Source organism: Apodemus sylvaticus, chromosome 8 (genome assembly GCF_947179515.1).
Source record: "Apodemus sylvaticus chromosome 8, mApoSyl1.1, whole genome shotgun sequence".
In the NCBI taxonomy this organism is placed as follows: domain Eukaryota; kingdom Metazoa; phylum Chordata; class Mammalia; order Rodentia; family Muridae; genus Apodemus; species Apodemus sylvaticus.
Genome location: NC_067479.1, coordinates 3,064,433 through 3,088,945, shown reverse-complemented (window position 1 = coordinate 3,088,945; position 24,513 = coordinate 3,064,433). Strand labels below are relative to the sequence as shown.

General features: G+C 45.8%; 1 protein-coding gene across 5 annotated transcripts in view; it reads right to left on the bottom strand.

The window, feature by feature from the left end:
• Dock9 (dedicator of cytokinesis 9) overlaps positions 1-24,513 on the bottom strand; it is a 263,468-nt gene that overhangs the window by 218,712 nt on the left and 20,243 nt on the right. The window lies entirely within an intron of this gene.

Sequence of the window (24,513 nt, the reverse complement as noted above, 5' to 3'; positions counted from 1 at the left end):
GCTCAATCTTACCACACACCTTTAATCCCTCTGGCTGGAATATAAACATACCATTAGTACACACCTTTAATCCTAAACAACGGACATAAAGTAAGTTTGTAGACGGAAGTACCCATATTTAAAAGTGATTCTAATTGAATGGCAGACAAAGTGATGATTCAGAGAAATATTTGGCAGAATAGGATATGCCCAACTCTCATGGGAGGAGATGAAAGAGAAGCTATTTAAGAGAGCACAGAGAGAGAAAAAGAAGTCAGTTTTACCAGGAGAGTTGTACAGAGACAGGTTGCAAAGAGATAACAAGCCAGACAGAGGTGAAGACAGAGCGAGCCAGAGAACAAGAAGGAACCAGAAGATAAGAACAGACTGCCAAAGTTAGTATGAGGCCAAGAAGAGCAACTCAGGAGAGACTGATAAAGAGAAGCCAGATTGAATCAGTCATCATCTTAGAGAGGAGTTTGAGCCAGAACCGCTGAGCTGAACCAGCTAACCAGAGGTCAAAAAGAATAAGAAAGGGTGAACTTATTCAGCACTAAATCTCAAGAGGCTGAAAACAATTCTAGGCTTAGAACAGATTTTACAGAGACTAGAAGCTTCCAGGACTAGGTGTAGGTTAGCGGACAGAGGCAGTAAAGTTAGGAAACAACAATTAATACAGGAGAATAAAACTTACTGATACAAAAATAGAAACCTTAAAGTCTTTATCCTATAGTTCACACGATAACCCCTGTTACTTGTGGGTAGTAAATAACGGTATTGATAACTAAGACTCTTGGCAAAAAGAAAATATTTTTCATGTCTTAACACTTAAAGAGTCTTATTTTTAACTATCAACAAACTAAAACTTGGAAAAGTATTACAAAGAAAAATGGGGGGAGGTGTAACTGCACACCCAACACTTTAGCTGATTGATACTTATAATAAGCAGAGTCTGTTCTCTGCAAACTGATGCCCTGGGTTACTGTCCACTCACCAAGGGTGCTGTGGCGGCAGCACAGAGAAACAGCTCATCTCTGTTAAGCCTTCATCAAGTAGAGATTTCAACAAAACCAGAAACAGGAGCCCATTCTTGGCAATAGACTCAATTTCCCCATTATAACACCTTTCAAGGCACTGACCACCACTCTAGTTTGATGGCCAAAGGCTGCTTGGACCACCCATGGAAAGTTTTAAATTTCTGGATTCTGAGATGCTTTAGATTTAGAATGTTCTTGCTTAAGCAGTTCCTGCATCCACCTCCTAATGGCACAGGACCCTTTAAGAGGTGACACAGGAACCACGGAAATGTCTACCTCTGGTGCAGGAAGTCTAATGACAAAACACAGTCATACTTGGGTCAGCTCAAAAATCCATGTATTGAACCCTAATCCCTGATGTCATGGGCTTGGATAGGGATTTGGATAATGACAAGGTCATGAAGATGGAGCCCTTGTAAGAACAAGGCCGAATAAGGCACATGCCTGTAATTCCAGCACTTAGAAGCCAGGAGCAGGAGGATCTAGAGTTCAGGTCATCCTGGGCGGCATGAACTCCTATACAAAGAGGGAAGAAGGGGGGAGGGGAGGGGGACAGGAAGGGGGAGAGAGAAAGAAATGTTTGTGTATGTGTGTGTTCTCTTCCCCTCCCTGTTCTAAGCTCTTCCCACCCTTCCTCCCCAGTCCCCTGTCCCACCGTGTGAAGCTACCATGATGAGAGGAGGCATATATAACCAGAAAGCCAGCCTTTACAGACACTGATCTATAGGTACTTTGATCTTAGACTTCTGGCCAGGACAACTGTGATATGCATACATCCAATTAAAAAGTAAATAGATGCTTGTTTAATCTCCCAGGCAATGGTATTATAGCAACCTAAACTGGGCTATAGTCAGAAATAGTAGGATGGCACACAGCTGTAATTCCAGCACTGTGAGGTCAAGGCCCAACCTGGGCTACATAGCAAGACCCTACTCCCTACAATCTTCCTTCTCACAAAAAAAGAACATCATCATCATCAACAACAACAACAAAACTACCAATATTGTTGAGCTTTGAGTGGAAAATAAAAAACAAAACTACTTCAGTACTGGTTTTCTGAGGAACAAAGGGGTATCACATAAGAAATGTACACATTTTAGGAAAATGTGCACATGGAGATTGTGGTGTTTGGATGAAAATGGCCTTCATAGGCCCAGAGGTTTGAATGCTTGGGCCCCAGTTGGAGGAAATGTTTGGAAAGAACTAGGAGGGTGTGCTCTTGTTTGGAGGCCGTATGTCATTGCAGGTAGACTTTGAGGTTTCCCAGTCATTTTCCTCAAATGCCCACCTGCAATGACATATGCCCACCCATTTTCCCAGTCAGTTCTCCCTCTCTGTCCTCCCTGTCTGTCTCCCCTCTTCAACTGTCCCTGTCTGTCTATCTCTCTGTCTCTGCCCCCCCCCCATGCCTATGGATTGAAATATAAGCTCTGAAGCACGATTCCAGCACCATGCCTACCTATCTGCTGTCATGCTCCCTGCCTTGATGAACATAGATTCCGACCCTCTGGAATTTAAAGCTCCTATAAACTCTTTCTCCTTGGTAAGGCTTGTATATGCTCAGCCCAAGGAATGGCACTATTAGAAGGTATGACCTTGTTCAAGTAGGTGTGTCACTGTGGGTGTGGGCTTTAAGACCCTCATCCTAGCTGCCTGGAAGCCAGTATTCTGCTGGCAGCCTTCAGATGAAGGTGTAGAACTCTCAGCTCCTCCTACACCATGCCTGTCTGGATGCTGCATGCTCCCACCTTGATGATAATGGGCTGAACCTCTGACCCTGTAAGCCAGCCCAAATTAAATGTTGTATTTTATAAGAGTTGCCTTGATCATGGTGTCTGTTCACAGCAGTAAAACCCTAAGTAAGACCCTCCTATAAGTTACTTTGGTCACAGTGTCTCCTCATAGCCAACAGGAGAGTAACTAAGACAAAGATTATGTGAATAAAGCAATTCCTCATCAAAATTCAACCTAAAAATTATAACAGAGACCTGCTAACAGCATAAATTGTACATGGATCCCACAAAATTTAGGCAGTCCTTAAAACATTTCCAACCTCTGCACTCAAGCAGAAAGCGGAGACACAGTGGCAAGGCAGAAATGGTGGACGACCAGAGGAGAAAGGAAGGATACAAACCTGAAAATGTCCTGGCTCCGGCTCCACCCAGGATGCCCCAAGCATGTCTAAGTGATCAGCAAGACCAAAGATCTCTTTATCCCTCTATGCAAACAAGATGAAAACTGGTTCAGTAACCCACACAGAACATTAACGATTTTTCTGGACGCTGGTCATTCTATTAATAATACCTAGGGTGGGCCCTGCAGAACCCTTTATCCATGGGTGTCTGACTCATCAGTTAACAAAGTACAGCCATGTAGAGTGGAGGCGCTCTATACATGTGGCCAGAGCTGAAAAGGAAACTTAAGGGTTCTTTGGAAAGCCAATTGTGTCAGATGGTGTTTTGTTGGGGCAAACACATGAAGGAACATTTCACTGAAGCAGACATAGGTGAAAAGATGTACTGCTAAAGCAAGCACGTGAAAGGACAGATGATGAAGGATTCTGCACTAACAACATATATGTATTGGCCTGCCGCACACGGTAGTTGAGCTCCTTTTGTTGGGACTCCACAGAGGGAAATGCACCAAAAAATGTCTGGTGTGCTATGGTTTCTCACCACTTCAGTGGACTTGGGCTGATTGGCAGAGTGATGTCAGCTAAGACAGACTCACATGGAGTTTTGTTAAGACTCTAGTGCTGGGGGCTGGAGAGATGGCTTAGCGGTTAAGAGCACTGACTGCTCTTCCGAAGGTCCTGAGTTCAAATCCCAGCAACCACATGGTGGCTCACAACCATCTGTAATGAGATCAGACGCCCTCTTCTGGTGTGTCTGAAGACAGCTACAGTGTACTTACATATAATAAATAAATAAATCTTTTAAAAAAGACTCTAGTGCTAAGGCAAGACACGGGAGGACATATTATGTTTGGCAGGAGTATAAATAGAACTCAGTGGACTGGAAGAGGGCCTTGGCATGCTTGTAGAGCTAGCTGTGCAATGCTTGTTGGTCTTGAGTCTTTGCTGATCTTTGCTTAGCTGAGAGAGGCACAGTTGAGAACTTCTCCTACTGCCCCTGCTGGTCCAAATCCCTCCTGCTGACTGGTGCAGTTTCAGCTGAGGGCTGGCTGTCCCCGCTAGGCCATGCTCCCACTGCTGATTGGTGTGTGCTATCCTGACACTGATGCACTGGCCTGCCCGTGTACCCCTTAGGTGTTTGTGAGTGGATGGAGCTGCTGCTGCTGACCTGTGAACTGAACTGCTGATTTCCTGACAGCCCAGATGGTATTTGCTCCAAAGAACAATTTCTAAACAGGTCCACTTCCCCCATATCTTTTCTTTTCCACTACCCCTGGTGAGTGGTGAGCTAGAAAGGAGGTTAAAGCATTTAAGAACCATCATTAGAAGTAGGCTTTGAAACAATTAAGCTACAAAGAGCACCTCCAAAGGAAGTAGAGAAGGCACATGGGAGAGCAGCAGACTGTCAACTCCCATTCCAAGAGAAGATACACGTACACAGCGGCACGCCTCAACCCTACACATGTGCACAGCGGCACGCCTTGAACCTATTCCTCTACAGCACCCCCACCTCTGTACTTTTGTTGTCTACGGTTTTTCTTTTTATTATTTTATGTGTGTGTGTGTTGCCTGCATGTATATATGTGTGCCATAGAAGTCAGAAGAGACAACAGTTGGGTCCCCTAGAACTGGAGCTATAATGGCTGTGAGCTACCACTTTAGTGCTGGGAACCAAACTTGAATCTCTCTGCAGGAAGGACAGGTATTCTGTTTCCTGTTTAATTTTCACACCCATACACATACCCTTTATGTACGGATGTTTGCCTACATGAATGCCTGTGAACCACACAGATGCCTGGTACTCAAGGAGGCTAGAAGGGAAAATTAGATCCCCAGAAATTGGAGTTATAGATAGATGGTTGTGAGAACCCATGTAGGTGTTAAGAATTGACCCTAGAGTTACTAGAAGAACAGCCAGTGTTCCTAACCTCTGAGCCATCTCTCTATCCCAAAGCTTTTGTGGAGGGGAAGTGCATGGGGAGGTGGGAAGGTCCAGACAGACTTGCAATTCTCCTGCCTCAGCCTCCCTAACGCTAAGGTGAAAGCATTTCCACCAACATGCTCTTCTCTCCTCAGGACCTTTTAATCACAAGGTAAAAATGAACCCCACTGCCTGAAAAAACCTTTCCCAAAAGGGAACAGCCAGAACCTGTGGATATTGCTTTGCTGCACAGGATCATGGTGGCTCTAAATCCAATAATGAGTGCTTAATAAGAGACAGAAGAAAGAAGAGTCTAACACCAAAGCTTCTAGAAAATTATTGCTGCTACAAAGTTTCCAGTTTTAATCATATTGATCTTTGCATTTGTTTCCAAATGTGATAGCTCAAAGTAATAAAAATGCACTTTTACTACATTTCTTCATTGGAGTGGGCATGCATGTGGAGGGTCTCCCAGCACAGGATCAATCCAGGTCAAGTGCAAGTGTCTATACCCACCCGAGCCATCTCTTACCAACTCATCAAGTGTTTTCTCGTAGGCTAGAAGTCTAAAATCTAGCAGGACTAAGCTCCGTCCGTGGGCCGAGAACCCTTCCTTGACTCTCCTGGCTTTGGTGGTGTCTGTGGTTTATGGTTGTATCATTCAAATCTCTGTGTCTATTTTAGTCAATAATTCTAACGAGTTGCAAATCAGGAGTATTATCTCCATCCGGGACAAGCACAAGAATTAACTCACAGCATCAGGCAGGAAGATGTGCTGCGGAAGCATCTCCAGACACTCCTCCAAATGGTGTCTTTTTCCTATACTTCAACACACATGAAGGCCACGGACCCTGCCTCTCCTTTACCTTCCACAGAGAGTAGCTTGCCTCCCCTCAGTCCCACTGGACAGTTGTCCCTCTAACTACTACATGGCAACCATGAGTCCCAGAGGACCTCAGTGTCTATGAAGACGGCCCCAGTACCAACAGAGACAAGGCAGGCTAAAGGGGCAGCGACTGAGCTCAGGACAGCTGGTGACATCTCCTTTCCAGCAACCCACCCCTGGACCATCCACTCTAGCTGGTTGTGTTACTGCCTCTCATGATCACACCCTTTCCCTGGCAAGGAGAGAGGGCAGTGACCCCCATCAAAGAGGAAGGAACTGGAAAATATTTTTAAACATAACTGAAATACATTCACAAAATGAGTTCCTATTCCCCAAGCATTTACATTTTTAGGTGTTTTACTTTCAACTATTAGAGAGAGAGGGAAAAAATATACATTCCTGTTTAAAAGGGCTAAAGATAGTTTATGAGCCTACGTATTTCTTCCCTGCCAAGTGACACAGTTAGCTCAAATGCGCACTGACATCAGATGCAAAGCTTTGTAGATTCAATCATATCCAAAATGGACTAAATGAGCTTATCAGTAGCCACTTAGCCACCTCATACAACCCTGTGGAACTTCAACCTGATAGCTGTTACCCACTGATGAGATGGGTCCCTATAAGACCTCAAGGAACCCTGGCCTTCTGTGTCCTCCAACCAAGACTCGTCAGTTAGGCCGGGGACAGCCCCTTTACCTTGTATTCCTTCACTAGTCTCAGACAGTGAGAGACATCTATCTGGCCACCTCATGCCAGCACTGTCCAACAAAGCTTGCATTTTACCGTCTCTTCCCTTCACCAGTCCTAAACCCTTGAACCTGCTACAGTCACCTCAACAGTCCTTTAGGCAAAGGTAAGAAAAGCAGGATGAAATTATCATGGGTATTTTTCTTGCCTTGGGGGAAAAAAAGTCCCTTAAATTGACCTGAAGATAGCTGGCCTAGAGAGAAAAGCTTCAGGAAGCCTGGGCCCTGTGGAGACTACAGTCAAGAGCTCTGTCCACATGCCACGCACACTCGTCAAGCCCTGCTCCACACCTGCAGGCCCAGGCAGGTCCTCTCCCCACCACACATACAGAAGGGGTATTCTGTGGTATTTTCCCAGTCTTGTACACTGAGGTGTGAACCCTGCTGGCTTTTCATAATTTAGCATGCAGAGCCCAGGAGCTAACTAAGGGTTTAAGATAAGGAGGAGAGGGGGCAGATAGCCAGGTGTACTAAGGGGAAACCAAAATAAGGCTGACTGGCACATCTGAAACTCTAGCCCTCCAGAGGAGGAGGCTGGAGGATCAGAAGCTCAAGCCTAGCCTGGGCTACATAATGAGTTCCAGGCTAGCCTGGGCCACATAAGATCCTGTCTCAAGAAAACAAACAAAAAGAGTATAACTACTTTGATTGTCTATATCCTTACCCAACACCAATAGTAAGGAAAGGGGGCAAAAAACATCCCAAAGGATTATGGGGTTAAATAGTGTGTGATGACAGAGGAGAGGCCAATTCCTTCCCTGTGAATCATCTTGGCCACAAGCCTTCCCATGCAGCCCCTCCCTCTTGTTCTCCCCTTTGAACCTCCAAGTCAGCATGCAGATGATGCCATATTAGTCCATCTTTGCCCTACTGCCTTCTACCTATGCCATTATTACAGCTAAGACAATACTAGTGTGACCCTCCTTCCCCTCAGGCCCTAAAAGAGCACCTCACACTGCCTGGCGCCAGAGGCCTCCAATAAACGATGGATGAATGAATGGCTGTGAACTCACTTACCACTTACATTTAATTACCATGTAAGCCAATTGTGATTCTTACTTATAGGACAGATTACCATGGCCATAAAGTCATCTGCCAACAATAGCTCAGGGAGCCCCAAGCACAACAAAGCACGTTCAACTGCTCATGCAGCAATACGCAGCTTTATAGCTGGAAAGTCCGGAGCTTTGATAAACAAACCAAGCTTCCGCAGGATGACATAGAGCAGAGCCAGTGCGGCTACACTCAAGTCTCCTAGAACCACCAAGCCAAGAACCTTCAAGGCCCTTCAGCGCAGCCAGGCTATATTCCTGTTTGATCTCAGAACAGCCAGCAAGACATCTGAATCACAGTAGGCCTTCTTAGAGCTGAGCTATCTGGTTGCCTAGCAACCACAAATGCTGCCCCAAACTGGCTACCGTGGAGCTGGGCTCAATTCATTTAGGACCAACAAACTATGTCAACTAGAAAACCAACACTTGCTTCCTGGCTGTGGTTTCACATGTCTGCAATCCCAGCAAACAGGACAATCAGGTGTTCAGGGTCACAGCTAGGAGGCCAAGTTCAAGGCCAGTGTAAAGCTACTAGAGACCTTTCTAGGGAGGGAGCAGAGAGAGGAAGAGGAGAGGGAATAAGAAGGGAAGGAAGGGGTTAGAGGCAGGGAGGTATGGGAGAAGGAAGGTTTTGGTTTGGTTTGGTTTTTTTAAAGACTTATTTATTTATTATATGTAAGTACACTGTAGCTGTCTTCAGACACTCCAGAAAAGGAACTCAGATCTCATTACGGATGGTTGTAAGCCACCATGTGGTTGCTGGGATTTGAACTCAGGATCTTCGGAAGGTCAGTCAATGCTCTTAACCGCTGAGCCATCTCTCCAGCCCCTTGTTTTGTTTTTTAAGATTTGCTTCCTAGCATTTATACTAGAGCAGTGTTAATTGCCTACTCACTAATATTTTATAAAGGTAGCCATTTAACCACAATAAAAACAAAACAAAAACAATAACAACAACAACGACAACAAGAAAAACCCACAGTTTAGACTTCCTTAGGCAGCTACCAGTAGACTGAAGATAAACCAAGTATTCTTCTCAAATACAGTAGAGGTGTCACTCACTGGCCCTGCCTAACCAGAAACCTTAGGAACAGGATTCACCATCCGGAAGACAGAGAGCTCTACCATGCTTCCAGCTCAAGAATATCCGTACACATCCCTCTTCCCAGTGTGACCACACTGAATAAATCCCCCTCTCCTGCCTCCCACTTTCAGTTTAACGAGTTTAATTGTTTGATTATTTTAATTGTCTTGCTGAGGAGGCAACAGGGGTTAACCTGGGGCACGGGTCAATGTGACACAGGCTAGAATACACCTAAGGAGACAGTCCTTCAGTAGAAGCCCAGTAACTTCGAGGATATGGAGAAACAGGAAATACTGGTGGGAGTTTAAGTCAATACCGCCAACATGGAAAACCATTTAACCTTCAAATCTTTATTTGGTGTCTCACGTTAATCCCATTGCTCAGCAGGCTGAGGAAGGTGGGATCATGAGTTCAAGATTAGCCTAAGCTATAAAGCAAGAGCCTGCTCAAAAAGAGTCATTCTCTGACATACCCACGATCGCGTAATCCTATTATGGAATATATTTCAAAAAGAGAAGTCAACACAGCCGGGCGGTGGTGGCGCACCGCCTTTAATCGCAGCACTTGGGAGGCAGAGGCAGGCGGATTTCTGAGTTCAGTCATCATAACAGCTCCTGCTTAAGACAACCTTCCTTATTCACAGAAGTAGTAGGGGTACAGTAACAGATACTAGTAAGGTTCAAAAAAAATCCTGGCATCCCCAATAGCATGGATGAAAGTAAGGGGCACTGTGATAAGTTGATAATTATAAGATTACCAAATATGGGGCAAGCGTTATATAATACATACTTGTATGTAGAGTCTAGAAAAAAATTAGACTTTACAAAGTAGAGTGGAAGGGTAGAGGCTGGGGAGATGCTGGCTATAAGCTACATAACAGAACATTTCACACTGATAGAACCTAAGTTCAAGAGACCCATTATACAATGTGGTGGCATGCATACATTAGCCGCCCAGGGCCAGTCATGCATATTTCAAAACACTATGAGATGCCTATGTGTGTTTACCATGTTTCAGAACATCATTATGTCTCTGTCACTAATAAAACAACCAGAGAGCAGCTAAAGCAAAACAGGTAAGACAGGAGCCCTGGCCGACGGCTACAGACAGAAGCTGGCTGAGTGATCTCTCTGGCCAGGCATTTCCTTGCTCCCGAGGTGGGGGCCATCAACAGGTTCTACTGGACTCTTGAGTAAGAGCCTCTGAGTAAGAGGAACCTGACTTCTGGGCCACCACAGCGCCTCACGTAACTAAAGGCAGGTCTTAGTCACCTGCTCCTCTGAGATTAACACAGGAAGTCATGTCTTGGTTTTGAAGTTTCCCAATGGAGAAAGGAGTTCACAGTCAGTTTGCTAAGATTCTCAGTGACACTCCAGGAAGCAGCAATTAAAGGTTGCCAAGTTTTTGGGACTTGTTTCAGCAGCAAACATCCCATAGGACCTGCCTGGTTACTAGTATGTACACTTGACAGAGAAGCCCTTACTTCCCAAAGGGGTCCCCGATAACAAATACACACATCCCCCCAAAACTCCATTTTGTTTCAAGTACTTGCTCAGATATAGGTATCTACCACTTATTTATTGTTTTTATATTTTCATCCACGTATCCAGTTTGTGGTACAACCCTCAGCCCTCTGATGGTATCACCAGAAATATCACAAGTGTAACTTTATGTGTGTGTGTGCCTTGAACCTACAACCTGTAACAATGGGGGGGGGGGTGCTTCTGGAAGTCTTCAGATTTCCAAGGAAAAATCCACTGAAAAATGTCCCCCGTCCCACAAGAATGAGCGTGAAGAGAGCAAAGACAAATATCTATAAATGTGAAATATGCATTTAACTCGAGCGCACACGGCCAATGGAGAGCAAGTGTGAGCTGGCTCGAGGCTCAGCCGGCACCGCCTCTAGAGGCAAGGTGGATCCGAGCCTCTTCTAGACACAGCCCTCCTCAATTCGTGTTCACCATTTCCCAACATTTCCTACAGGCTGACTACAGTAGAGGAAACAGCTCACAGGCAACCCTTGTATCCTCAACTTTAAGTTCCCTGTAGTTCAGGGAACTTATAGGCTTATAGGTAATGAGCGTATGCCTTGTTATTCCATCACTGGCCATTTCTCATGATTCCCCCCACCTTTCCGGGTAAAACCGTCTGTGAAATCAGAATCCCCAAATCAGTTTGCTACTCAACAGCAGCTGACACATGGGATGGCTGAAAGTGGGAAGAAAATGAATAGTTTAAGATTACGTTTTGTTGGGGCTCGAGAGATGGCTTACTGTAGCCGGATCTGGTAGCATATGGCCTTTAATCCCAGCACTCAGGAGGCAGAGGTAGATGGATCTCAGTGTGAGGCCAGCCTGCTCTACATAGCCATTTTTAGGCCAGCTACATAGTGAGATCCATTTTAAAAAAAAATAACTAAGAAATAAGAATGCCTACTGCTCCCACAGAGGAACCAAATTTAGTTCCCGGCACTTATGTCTGGCAGCTCACAAGCTCCAGGGGACCTGGTGCCTACTCTTCTGACCTCTGACCTCCACAGGCAAATACTCCACTGTGCAAATACTCTAAGACCACATATACACATTAGAAGTAAAAAGGCAGTGGTGGCGCAAGCCTTTAATCCCAGCACTTGGGAGGTAGAAGAAGGCGGATCTATGAGTTCAAGGCCAGCCTGGTCTACAGAATGAGTTCCAGGACAGCCAGGGCTACACAGAGAAAATTTGTCTCAACAAAACTAAACAAAACAAAAACAAAAGAAGTAAAAAACTTTAAACACATGTGTGTGTGTGTGTGTGTGTGTGTGTGTGTGTGTGTGTACTAAACTCAGGCCCTCGTACACATACATGTATGTATACATATGTGTATACATTATGTAAGCACATGATACGAAGTCTCTTTGTGGCCAGGTATACTGCTGCGCATTTGTAATCCCAGCATTCAGTTGGCTAGGGCAGTGGAATTGTCAACTCAAGGCCAGCCAGTGTGCCCACCCACTGTACAGATGTGAATCCGTCACTCAATCTCCCCCACAGCCATCCCTACTCAGTCCTCTCATTAAGAGTTCTAGAGACGAGACAGTGTTGTGAAGAGCATGTATGTTTAAATGGTACCCTGAATTCATGTAATTACACTCATGGCACCTCTGAACTCATGAGCCCTCCTACTGCCTCAGTCTTCTGCCTCAGAATATAAATCACAGGTATAAGAATGAAATGTCACCTGTGGGATACAGGGAAGATGGTGGGTACTTGCCTAGCAAGCAGCAATCCCCAATTTAATCTCCAGCACCGTGTAAGACTGGGTGTGGTGGCTAAGATCTGTAATGCAGCAGCGGGGAGCACAGGCAGGAGATCAATCGTCCTTGACTACACCTCACATTGGAATCCAGCCTGGGCTACATAAGATCCTGTCTATGAATAAATAAATAAATTTATAAAGTGTTGCAGGACCCACAGAGACTCAGCCACCAACCAGAGAGCATGCATGGGACAGACCTGGGTCCCCTACACATTTGTAACAGGTGTGCAGCTTGGACTCCGCGTGAGATCCCTAACAAGTGGAGCAGGGGCTGTCTCTGACTCTGTTGCCTGCTTTTGGGTCCCTGTTCCCTAACTGGGCTGCCTTGTCTGGCCTCAATAGGAGAGATGCTCCTACTTCTACTGCAACTTGATATGCCAAGGCGGGTTCCTGGGAGGCCTTTCCTTCTGAGGGAAAAGGAGAGAGAGGCGAGGAGAGGGAAGATAGGGGAGAGGGGAGGGAGGGAGGGAGGGACTGGAATGAGAGGAGGGGAAGCTTGATCAGGATATACAGAAAATAAATTAATGAAAAAATAAATAAACAGAGCGGAAGAGGAAATGAGGGAGGGTTCTCCCCTTCTGCCATGTGCTCTGGGTATCAAACTCCAATCAGGCTGAGCTAATGTAAAAGACCCCCCCCAAAAGAAGATTTTATATATATATATATACATACATATATATATATATATATATATATATATGTGTGTGTGTGTGTGTGTAAACGTGTGTGTGTGTGTGTGTGTGTGTGTGTGTGTGTGTGTGTGTGAAGTATGTGTAACAGAGGCAGAGAGAAGAGGGAAAGAGATGGAGTTGGGGTGCACATGCCACAGATGTGTGGAGGCCAGAGGATAACCTTATAGAGCTGGTTCTCTTTCAGCCTTTTTAGGGATGCAGAGGATCCAATTCAAGGTGCCAGGCTTGTCCAGCAAACTCTTTCTGGGCCATCCATCTTACTGGCCCTTGATTCATTTCATAAAAAAAAAAACAAAAACAACAACAAAACTTATTTCATCAAGTAATTTTCCCTAACACAAAAAACCAGATGTCACTATGAAGTGATTGCTCTTCCCAGGTTATCAGTGACTCCAGAAAGAGCTTCCCCAGCGCACCTAAAGACACAGGGGATGAATAACAACAGATTTATAGATTTATGTTATTTAAGACCTACACAGGTCTTAAAATGTAAACTGTGCTAGATATGGTGGCACTCGCCTTTGATCTTAGCGCTCAAGAGGCAGAGGCAGCGGATCTCAGGGAGGCGCCGGCCAGCCTGGTCTACACAGTGAGACCTTGTCAAAGGAGGTGGAAGAGGCAGAAACAAGATGACGTCAGCTTATGTTGGATCCTCTAGAAAAAAGTTCAACCAGTAGAATCCAAACAAAGACATGAAAGATGCATAGAATATGCAGTTTAATTTATCTTAAAGAAAAAAAAAACTTCCTGAGGAGGGGCCCAGCCCAGCAGGGAACCGTGAGGTCTGTTGTTCCAATCCTCAGAACCTCATAAATGCTGGGCAGCCCGCTCTCAATCTCAGCACCCACGTGTGGAGATGAGGAATTCAAACCGAGCTAGCTAAAGTCAGTGAGACCCTGCCTTAATGTGTAAGACTGAGAATGATATTTAAAAACAAAAAAGCAGCCGCCATTAACCTCTGGCCTCCTCGCATACATGAGAACAAAAGAAAAAAAAAATAGCACCCCAGGCTTTCACCATAACTAAGCGTCTACGGCTCATCCATCAGCTCAGGTCCACAGGACAGACACAGACAGGATCTGTTTTCCGTAGTAACCTTCTGACAGAAATCTCCGAGAGGCCAGGAACCCAGAGCAACTGCAAACAGTGTGTCATGTTTTCTCCCACTAATTCAGCGAAGAGTCATCAGCGCCCACCATGCTGCGGCTGCAGGGACACACGCCCCAGTCACCCGCACGGCAGCCATTATACTGGGCACCTTCTGTTCTGGAAGGGAGTCACTTCTCCTGGTGACCTCTGAACGCTGAACTCTTAAAGCAGAGGTCAAACCTGTCTGAGACGGCAGGTGCCGGGACAGACACTGGACACACACGGCTAATCTTATGCACGTGGGTGTAAGCATAGCTGGAAAGGATCGAAAAGACAGTTCAGTAGTTAAAACCACTTGCCGCTCATCTGGAGGGCCTGAGTTCATGCCAAGACCCACACTTCCTTTCCTATTATTTAATTTAATTTATTGTGTGTTTGATGTGTGTGGACATGCCTGCCTCAGCCAGCATGTGGAGGTCAGGGGACAACCCACAGAACTCAGCTCTCTTTCTGCCATGTGGATCTTAGAAATGACATTCAGGCCTGGCAGCCAACAACCTCACCCCGTGACCCATGCCCTGGCCTACCAACACCTCCTTTGCTACCAACTGAAGCTGAGACATACCAAGCCCAAAGCTTGTTCTCAGGATTCAGTTGACTCCAACACAGACTCACATTCATACCCTGCCTCTGTCCGAGTCATCTTCATGTGAGGACAGAGACCAAGTCCCCAAAGACTTTCCATCCCCCATCCGCCTCGCTTCTGTTCAGCCTTCCCACAGGTCTGTAGAAAGCATCACCCAAGCAGAAAAGCCTTTCGACCTCGAGAAGTTCAAGCCAGCTGAATGCTTTGACACGCTGGTCGCCAGTAGACACAGAAAATCCCCCAGCAAACCAAAGAAAGCAGAAATGGATGAAGACTTAATCTCAACATGACCCCGCTGTGGGACTGAGCTCTCCACACCCCCAACCGCACTCACTCTTCCACCCTCAATCACCCAGCCCACACGCACAGGGGCCCTGGCCACCCAGACCACACCTCAGAATTCAAACACTCCATTTCCAGCTTTGAAAGGCCAGGCAGGGGTGGGAGTGGGGGACCTTCACAACAAGTTTCTTTCATTATAAAATTACCCACAAGAACCTTAGGAAAGGAATCACCTGACAGGAAAGAGAAGCGAGCTGGATTTTTGCAAATGGAGATGAAACTGAAGGTAGATCAAAGGCTGCACTGAAGTACCATCCCCACACCAAGACTCAAAACAGCCCTAAAGACCCGAGGTCATGTACACCAGGTGTGAACACTTTTCCTTGGTGTAATGCTTGACTGTCCTCTTTCACTTCTCTGTTGCCATGGTAACACCGTGACTTGTGGAGGGAAGTGTGTATCTGGCTATCACCTGTCCATCACTGAGGGAAGTCAGGGCAGGAACTCAAGCAGGAGCAAAAGCCAGAACCAGGTAAGGGTGCTGCTGCTCGCATGGCTTGCTCAGCCTGCTCTCTTATAGAACCCAGGACCGTCCGGCCCAGGAGTGGCACCACCCACAGGGGGGCTGGGCCCTGTTATATCAATCACCGATAAAGAAAATGCTCCACAGACACGCCCACAGGCCAAGCCAAAGAAGACAATTCCTCAAATGAAGTTCCTTCTTCCAAGATATGCCTAGATCTGTGTTGAAAGCTGACAGAAACGAACCACCCAGTAAACTTATGAGGGCTTCAAATAGAGATGACAATTGCATAAACAACCCACGGAAGGACCCCTGGAAGGCCCGGGGGAGATGAGGATGTGTGGGACAAGAACCGGAGTTAGCGCCTCCTAGTGGTGGCACCTTCATTTGTCCGAGGATCCCCCAGCTGTGGGCCATCAACCACAGCCTGAGCATGAAGAAGTGTGGAGGGAGGCTCACAGTCATCACACCAGCACCACTCATGGCCTCCATCAACTTGGTTCCTTAAGAACTGACAGTCAACACACAAAGTATTCCATTCACCTCCACAGTTTCAGGGTCTCTGTTTCTTCATAGATAATCTGACTACTTTGTTTATTCTAAGATTTACCCAAGAATCCTTTGCCCTTCGTTGTAAAAGACCACTAGATAAAATTGTATTAAGCCATTGATATTGTTTTCAAAGATATTCTTGGTATGCTACTGGAACCAAGAAAGCCCCTGGTTTTATTTATGGCAAACAAGAACTTTCTGAGACAAGGGAAACCTGGGACTCAGACACTTGCAGAAGAAAAAAGATATGAAAAGGGCTCCAGGTAGCCCTGGAACGTTCAGCTTCCTGCCGTGGGGTAAGGATCAGTTACTGTAACTAAGAAACCTTGGATTGTTACCTGGTCCCCAGTGATAGCACGACGTGGGGCCTGGGCCCATCAGATAGTAGAAACACGAGTTATTACAGAGGAGAGCAAGCAGGACACCCTCCACCCCCACCCTGCCCTGGCTCCAAGAAAAATCAGGCAGCTTTTAGGACAAGATTAATTCTACAGTTAAAAAAAAAAAAAAAAAAAAAAAAAAAAAAAAAAGCACAAAACCTGTAAGAATAAGACTGCCCGAATACATATGCAAGTTTTCGTGGCTAACACAAGAATCAAGAGGAAATGTGAGGCGGGCCAGGCAAAACCCAGTCCGAGTTCCCTACAGCTAGATCAGCCTGTACCTTGTCTGCTTTTCCACAGAAAAAGACCCGTAATGCTGGGTCTCAAATGACATGACTTGCTTCCCAAATCTAGGTCAGGGGATGATTCAGGTCCTTTATGAACCCCACTGTCTGTAGAACCCCAGACACTAGTGGTCTCTCCTAGAAAGAGACTCTGTTGATAGGATTCATAACTACTCTCAAACCTTAGAGGGAGAGTAATTCTTGGCCTGGTTGGGAATTTGAGAGGAAAGCCCACTGTCCCTTGCTGCGCTGGGGACAACATAGCTTCACCGCAAATCATGGTAAATCCCCAAAACCAGGCATAGCTGCTGGGTTCACGATAATAGCAAAGACAGCCAAGGTTTACAGAACAGAGTGGGAAACCACACATGCAACACAAAATACAATTAAGTTCCTAACTGGATAAGCCAGATACCAGGGCTTGTGTGTGCTGGACTGACAGGAGGACAGGGAAGAGTCAGAGCTCATTTTGCTTATTGCTGTAGTTTTGTCCCCAGTAGAAGGAACAAAGTTTGATGAGACTTGACTCTCTGTTTACCCTGCTACCTGTGCTCTCTGCTCTGCTGGGAGATTCTTAGCTACTCCAGTATCACCTTCAGGCAAGAAATACCAAAGAAGCCTCACCTTGGCTGAAGAGGTAAAGGGAGGAGGATCTAATTGCCTTTCGTCCAAGCTTGCCTTCTTTAACTAAGAGCCTCTTTTAAAGCCAGCGTCCGGCCCCCATGTCTCCTCTATTTGCCTTTCTATCTCAAGAAACTCACGCAGTTCACAAACCAACACACAAATCAGCCATGATTTCCTTTAGAAGATAAAAAGCAGGGGAGAGCTCTCATACAGGGTTCTGCTACGAAATTGGTTGACTATGGATGAAGGGATGGATGGATGGATGGATGGATGGATGGATGGGTGAATGGGTGGGTGGATGCATGGGTGGGTGGATGGGTGGGTAGATGCATGGGTAGGTAGATGAGTGGACAGATGAGTGAACGGATGGATGGATGGACGGACGGATGGACGGACGGACGGACGGACGGACGGATGGATGGATGGATAAGTGGACAGATGGATGTGTGGATGGGTAGATGCATGCATGCATGTACTGCTCCAATAGTCGGGAATTCAATGACTAATTGATTCTATTTAATTTATACAAACAGCAATCTTGGAGGAACAATTCCAATACCAGATATATACATACCCCAGAGATATTGAAAGCAGGGGTTAGAATAGACACTGTACAACAATATTAAATGCATCATTACCCACAAAAGCCAAAGATGAAACCAGCAGTGTCTGTGGATAAATGGATACACAAAATACAGCAGCTGTATACAGTTATCCAGCCTTTAAAGGGGAGAGCGTCCCGGCACATGGATGACCCTGCCAAACACAGACCTTGAATGAAACAGGCCAGTCATGGAAGGGCAGATGCTATACGACTCTACTCTTGTGAAGCTCTTAAGAGTGGTCAGCTTCACAGAGTTAGAAGGCAGAAGAGTGGCTGCCAAGGAGAGACCCACAGGGGCTGGGTGCTCAGTTACTTCTGGAGGAGACAAGAGTCCTGGAGATGAGAGGTGATAGCCAAGCAGTGATGCAAGCATCGCAGTGCTGGTGAGCTGTGCGCTTACAGTGAGATGTGTCGGGTTTGCTGGCACACAGCTTAAAGCCCAGCACTGAGGAGGCAGAGGTAGGAGCATCTCTGTGAGTTCAAGGACAGCCTGGTCTTCATAGTGAGATAGAGGGCAGCCAGAAATATGTGATGACACCCTATCTCATAAAAGGGGGGGAATGAGCCGGGCGGTGGTGGTGCACGCCTGTAATCCCAGCACTCTGGGAGGCAGAGGCAGGCAGATTTCTGAGTTTGAGGCCAGCCTGGTCTACAGAGTGAGTTCCAGGGCAGCCAGGGCTACACAGAGAAACCCTGTCTCGAAAAAACAAAAAAACAAAACAAAACGGGGGTGGGGGTGGGGGGTAATGGTGGATAAGGTGATAAAATTTTGTATGTCGTTTACCACAATTTCAAAATAAAATTTGATAATATTTAGGTTTCATAAGTATATATATTATCACAATAACAACTAATGATAACAAAATACTGAGCTGTAGCTTTACAAAGTATACTATATATATGTGCAAATGTGTGTATATGTATATATGTATTTTTATTATATACATATATAATACACATATAATATATAATATATACACAATATATACATATTATATGTATATACATAAAGATACATATTTATATACCATATATACATTATATAAATATGTATATAACATACACACACACACACATACACACACACACACACACACACACACACGAGCTACACTGGGAAAGCAGGGGGAGAGACTGGAGCAGCACTCCTGGCTTCAGAGCTTGATGAGAATCCATGACATCACTCCAGCATTCCTGGGCCCATCTCCTCCTTCCTCTTGCCAAACTCCAAAAAACACTGTGGGCCTGCCTTTTCTCCACACTCTCTCAAATTATGCTGCAGCCCAGCACACAGGGTGCAAGAGAGCCAGGATGGGAGCTCTTGACTGAAAGAATATGAATTTTGTAAGCAAACCCCCATTATATCACTCCCTGAGGCTCTTACCGTCTCTGCACTGGGGCGTTCAAAGGATGGAAAATTAACTACTACTTGGCCTAAGTGCAGAAATCAAGCACAAGAGAAAATTACTCAGAAAGGGAAAGAAAGGAAGGCCTCCATGACTGAGCAGATGTGACGCTTTAGAGCAGAAAAGAAGTTAGATCCAGTTCATGCCTTCTTTTTTGGGGGGCGGGGGTGTGTCAAGAAATGATCTGACGTGCCTTAACGGAGATGACTGAAGTAGCTGAACAAAGGAGAACTCTTTGGACTATTCCAGAGAGACAGTGACAGACAAACTGACAGACAGACAGACAGACAGACAGACACACACACACACACACACACACACACACACACAAAGAGAGAGACAGAGACAGAGAGAGAAACTAAAAATTAAAAAAAAAAAAAAGTAGGGGAGTTAAAGCAAGTAGGATTCCATCAGAGACCCACATTTTAGGAATGTTCTAGAAACCTTCAGAGACAAAATCTGTGTCCCTGGGTAAAAGCAGAAAAGGGGGACTATGTGAGGAACAGGAAAGGCCAGAGGAGAGCAGGAAACAGCAGTTTGTGCTGGCCACGGGTGCTCCAGCCTGCACCTGATAAGAGCAGGCTGGCCGGGCGGGCTAACGGGGACGGGAGAGGCGAATGGGAGCAGAGGCGAGGGAGGTTGTCAGGCAGCACATCTGCTGAGCCCGGAATCCGGACTGGGGTTTTGATGGGAAGCCACTGCAATGCACATGGCATTAACTACATGTAATGAATTACATGAATCCAGCTATGCCTGCTCCCAGATTCTCCCTCCAGGCTGACATTACTGACTAACAAGCCTGCTCAGTGTCTCTCCAGTCTTAAGGGAAGATAGACTCCAGACTGGATACCCAAATGCTAGGGCAGATCCATGGTCTGTCATAAATCCCAGCCCAGGGCAGCTGGGCTCTTTCTGAACTAAGCCACGCTTTCCAAATTCAGGGACGAAGCAAACCCAGCTGTACTGAGTGAGCACCACAGGGCACAGTCTCCGTAATAAAGGTGTCTTTGTAGCTGAGGGAAACAGAGCCCAGTCTGCTTACTGTATTCTATGCCAAATGCCTTGAAGATGACAAATCCAAATTCCACAGGCTCTTCTTCCAAGCCAGAGAACACAAAGATGTCTTCTGCAAGTATTTAATTCTATAGAAAACACTAAATACATTTATGGGCCATCTTCAGAATATATGTATAAAAACTATTTTTGAAAACCCAAATGTAAAAGGCAGGTATATGGCACAGGTGGGAGTTGAAGGCAGAAGGCTCCAGACTTTGAAGTCATCCTTGGCTACATACTGAGTTTAAGGCCAGCCTGGACTACATAAAACCCTCTCAAAACAAAACAAAACAAAAAATAAAAACAAAAACCCACAAGAATAATCTTAAGATGTTTTTGGCCTACAGATATAACTGATAACATTAATAAGAGATTCAGCTGCCCTGCGTGTCCAGTTACCCTTTCTGACATTGTACACCATGTGACATGGTGCCGAGAAGCCAAGCATCGTGGCTCATACCTGGGAGGTTCAGACAAGAGGTTACTATGACTTGAGGCCTGTATAAAGTGAGAGTCTGCTCAAAAGGAAAAGAGGCAGGAGGGGTCAGGAGGGGGTTGGGCAGGGAGTTCAATCAGTAAAGCACCTGCAAGGTAGACATGAGGATCCAAGTTCCAATCTCCAGTCCCCAAGGTTTTTTGTTGTTGGTTTTGGTTTTTTAAAAAAAACGATGGTCAGGGCAGTAAATACCTGAAATCCCAGTGATGGAGGTATATGTGGGAGGGTCCCTGAGCTCCGCTGGCCAGTATAGCCAGCTCCAGGTTCAGTGAGAGACCCTCGATGATACCACTAGTTCTGAAAGTTTAAATTACTGGTCTTGTCTGCATATGTGTGAATGAGTAGCCACATGCCTGACACAGTGAGTGTCTAGAGGTCAGAGGTCAACCTGCAGGAGCTGGTGCTTCCTTTCCACCACATGGGCCTCCCAGGTATCATGCAGGCCGCAGGGCTTGGTGGCCGCACCTCTTCCCGCAGAGCTGCCTTGCAGACCCCAAAGACGATCTCTTAAACAGACCTTCACAGAAAGCACCAACTGAAGAGAGCTACAAGCTTAACATTATGCAGTCAATATCTTTATAAAGGGCAACTGACATTATATATTTTAACTCTTAAGAGGGAAAACGCTATGTCCATAACTAGTCATCTAGACGTGACCCAGGCTCTCCTGAGTAAAAACCAACGGTCAGTTAACCAGACAGAGACACATCATGAATCCAAAAGTCACTTCTGGGCAGACTTAAGGTTTATGGTAATAACCTCCCTCCAGCTATGGTTCTTAAAGTAAAAAACAAAACAAAACAAAACAAAACAAAACAAAAAAACAAAACAAAAAAAAAACAAAAAAAACCACGCTTCACAAAGGGACACCTATTGGTTGTCAGCCCCTTCCCCACCCATTTGTCATCCCTCCCCTGTCCCTGCAAGGGGGTTTACATTCGAGAAGAACGGCCTGCCCCATAGGCCTTCCAACCCACAGCATCTGGCTTTGAGGAAGGCTGGAACCCTAGGTGGAGCAGTGGGGCTCCTGGGAGCCACAGTCTCCTAATGACACAGTGGAGAGTCTAAGAGTGAGTATCAGACCCAGTCCCCTCACCAGCAGGCTAGAGCTGGGTCTGAGAGAGGGAGGCCTGTTTCTTGCTGAGTCCCCTGTCCACAACAAAGGACAGAACAGGTATGGAGGTCACATGGCCTTTAAGCCAGGACCCATCTTGACTTCCTCAGGAAAGATTTAGAACTGGGAAGTCCTAAATACACTCAGCTGAACCCAGACCAAAAAGGAATTCCAAGAATCCTGAGAGACACCGAAGCTTTAAAACACACATGTCCAGGGCTAGTCAGGGTTAAGAGCCATGGCTGATCTTGCAGAGAACTAAGTTCAAATACTAACACACAACTGTCCACGACTGCCTGTGACTCCAGCTTCAGGAGCTCTGGCACTGTCTTCTGGCCTCTACACGTACTGCATGCACAGATGCAACCATGCATAGAGGATAGACAAAAATATCAAAAGATCACAAAACACAAATGTTTTTATGCTTAAACTGATTGTGTTTCTGTCATTTGCAACTGAGAATAATATTATTATTAATAACAACAATAATACCACAACAGATAATCCCCTAGCATACACATGAGAAAAAAAAAGTTTCAAAATACCAGGAGGGAATGTACCGGGACTTCGATCTAACAGCAGAAAATAGATAAACATAAAATAAGGGGAAAAAAAACGATAAATCTAAATCCTAATTCCTAAATGGTTATCTTACTGTTCGGGTAGGAAAATCCTAGCTGCACTGGTCAGTCAATGGGATTTCATTTCAGTCCTGACGTGTTTACGAAACCACTGATTCAGGGGACTTTTCTCACACGGAATTTCCACATCATTGCAGTTGCGTAATAGTCTCCCAAATAAAATAATATTTGCTAGTACTTGAGAGTTCCTCTAACACTAACTTGACACCTTAAATAAAGAAAAAGCAAAGCGAACGGGGTTTGTTAAGTGAAGGTCGAGAGGGGGAAAAGCTCCCCAGTAAATCCAACAGCTTCAAAGCTCTTAGAAGCAGTAACTCCCCTCTCCTTAGAGAGGGGCAATTTTGAAAACCCAGATAAGAGTCTCCATCTGGCTTCTGACACACTTGACGGTCAGCAGGCACTCTACTGAGGACAGTAAACTAATTGTCATGCTTCAACTCTACTGAAAGATATCGCCATTCATGGCAATCTCTCTTCCAGTGATGACACCGTAATTCTGTTATACTGAAGACTGATAAGTCCTAGACTGCTCGAAGAATCAGAGAGTATTTGTATAATCTCTCTCTCTCTCTCTCAACACCTAACAAATGACCAACAAACCAGGAAAACAGAATCCCCCCAACTCAAAAGCCCAGGCCTGAGGAGTTCAGACCCCAGCATAATAGTACTGGATACCTTAGCCCAGACCATCCCACGGTCCACCAGACAACAGGAGAGGCAGAGAGGTGCTGGGGAGGTGGGTCAGTGGCTAAGAGCAAGCACCACTGATGCGGAGGACCTGAGCACCTAATACCTAATACCCGAGCACTCGCTGCGCTTGCAAGACCGCCTCAAGCTCCAGCTCCAAGGGGCTGTGACGCCCCTGCGGGCATTCCCACTTACGCGCCCCTTCCATAGACACTTCATTTATTTCCCCTAAGAGCCAAGTGAACCATCTGCTTGTGCTTAGTTTGTCTCAGGATCCTCATAGCTAGGACAGACCAGCTCTATGTGGCCCTAGGCAGGGGCACTCATTAAGCATTCCCTAACAGACAGACAGACAGACAGACAGACACACACACACACACACACACATACACATACACAACTTCCCCTTCTCTCTGTCTCTCTGTCTCTCTGCATCTCTGTCTCTCTGTCTCTCCCTCTCTCTTTCTCTCCCTCCCTCCCTCCCTCCCTCCTTCTCTCCTAGAAGTCCTATGAAGCCCCTTAAGGAATGGGGTAGAGCCCAGACAGACAGGCTGACCACCTCTTGAAGGACATGAGGGAGTTATGGGGCAGCCACACGCTGGCTGCAGTGAGCCTCTGCAGACTTACCGGTTGTTGACAGAGCAATGCGCACACAGCATCTCTTACTCAGCAGCCCAGAAGCTAAGGGTACCCCAGGAACACAGCTTGCTTCTGTAGCGTGTCTTTCTTCCCTGGCTTTGGCCCACGGTCCCTCTGTTGCCAGAACACTCGTAAAAGCTCCATGTACTCCCCACTGGGAAATGTTGTAACCTCCTCTGGCTTCAAGGAACATCCACAACAGGCCTCAAATGTTAGGTGGATCAACTTTATTCATAAATGTGTACCCAGGGTGGGGGGGGGACTCTAGGAAAACCTCAAAAGTCTGCATTATGAAGAATCCCAGTGAAATGTTGTGGTGCACATACCTAGGAGTGAGCACATCTCTTACGCATAAATAAATATGTCACTGATCACACAGAACCATTCCCGGTGCTCCATTCCCTTTCTCACCCTACGCCATTATCATACAAGATGTATGACTGTGGCTTTGTGTTAAGTCTAGACATCAGGAAAGTATATCCCTTCCAATCTCTTCCAGGTTATTTGCAATTCCATACAACACTTGTTAAACCCATACTGGCTTCCACAGGTATCTGCATGCACCACGCAAAGGCAATAATACATTCCCAGAGAGTATATTAACAATATTAAGAAATATTAAAGGCTGAAGAGATGGCTCGGTGGTTAAGAGCACTGAC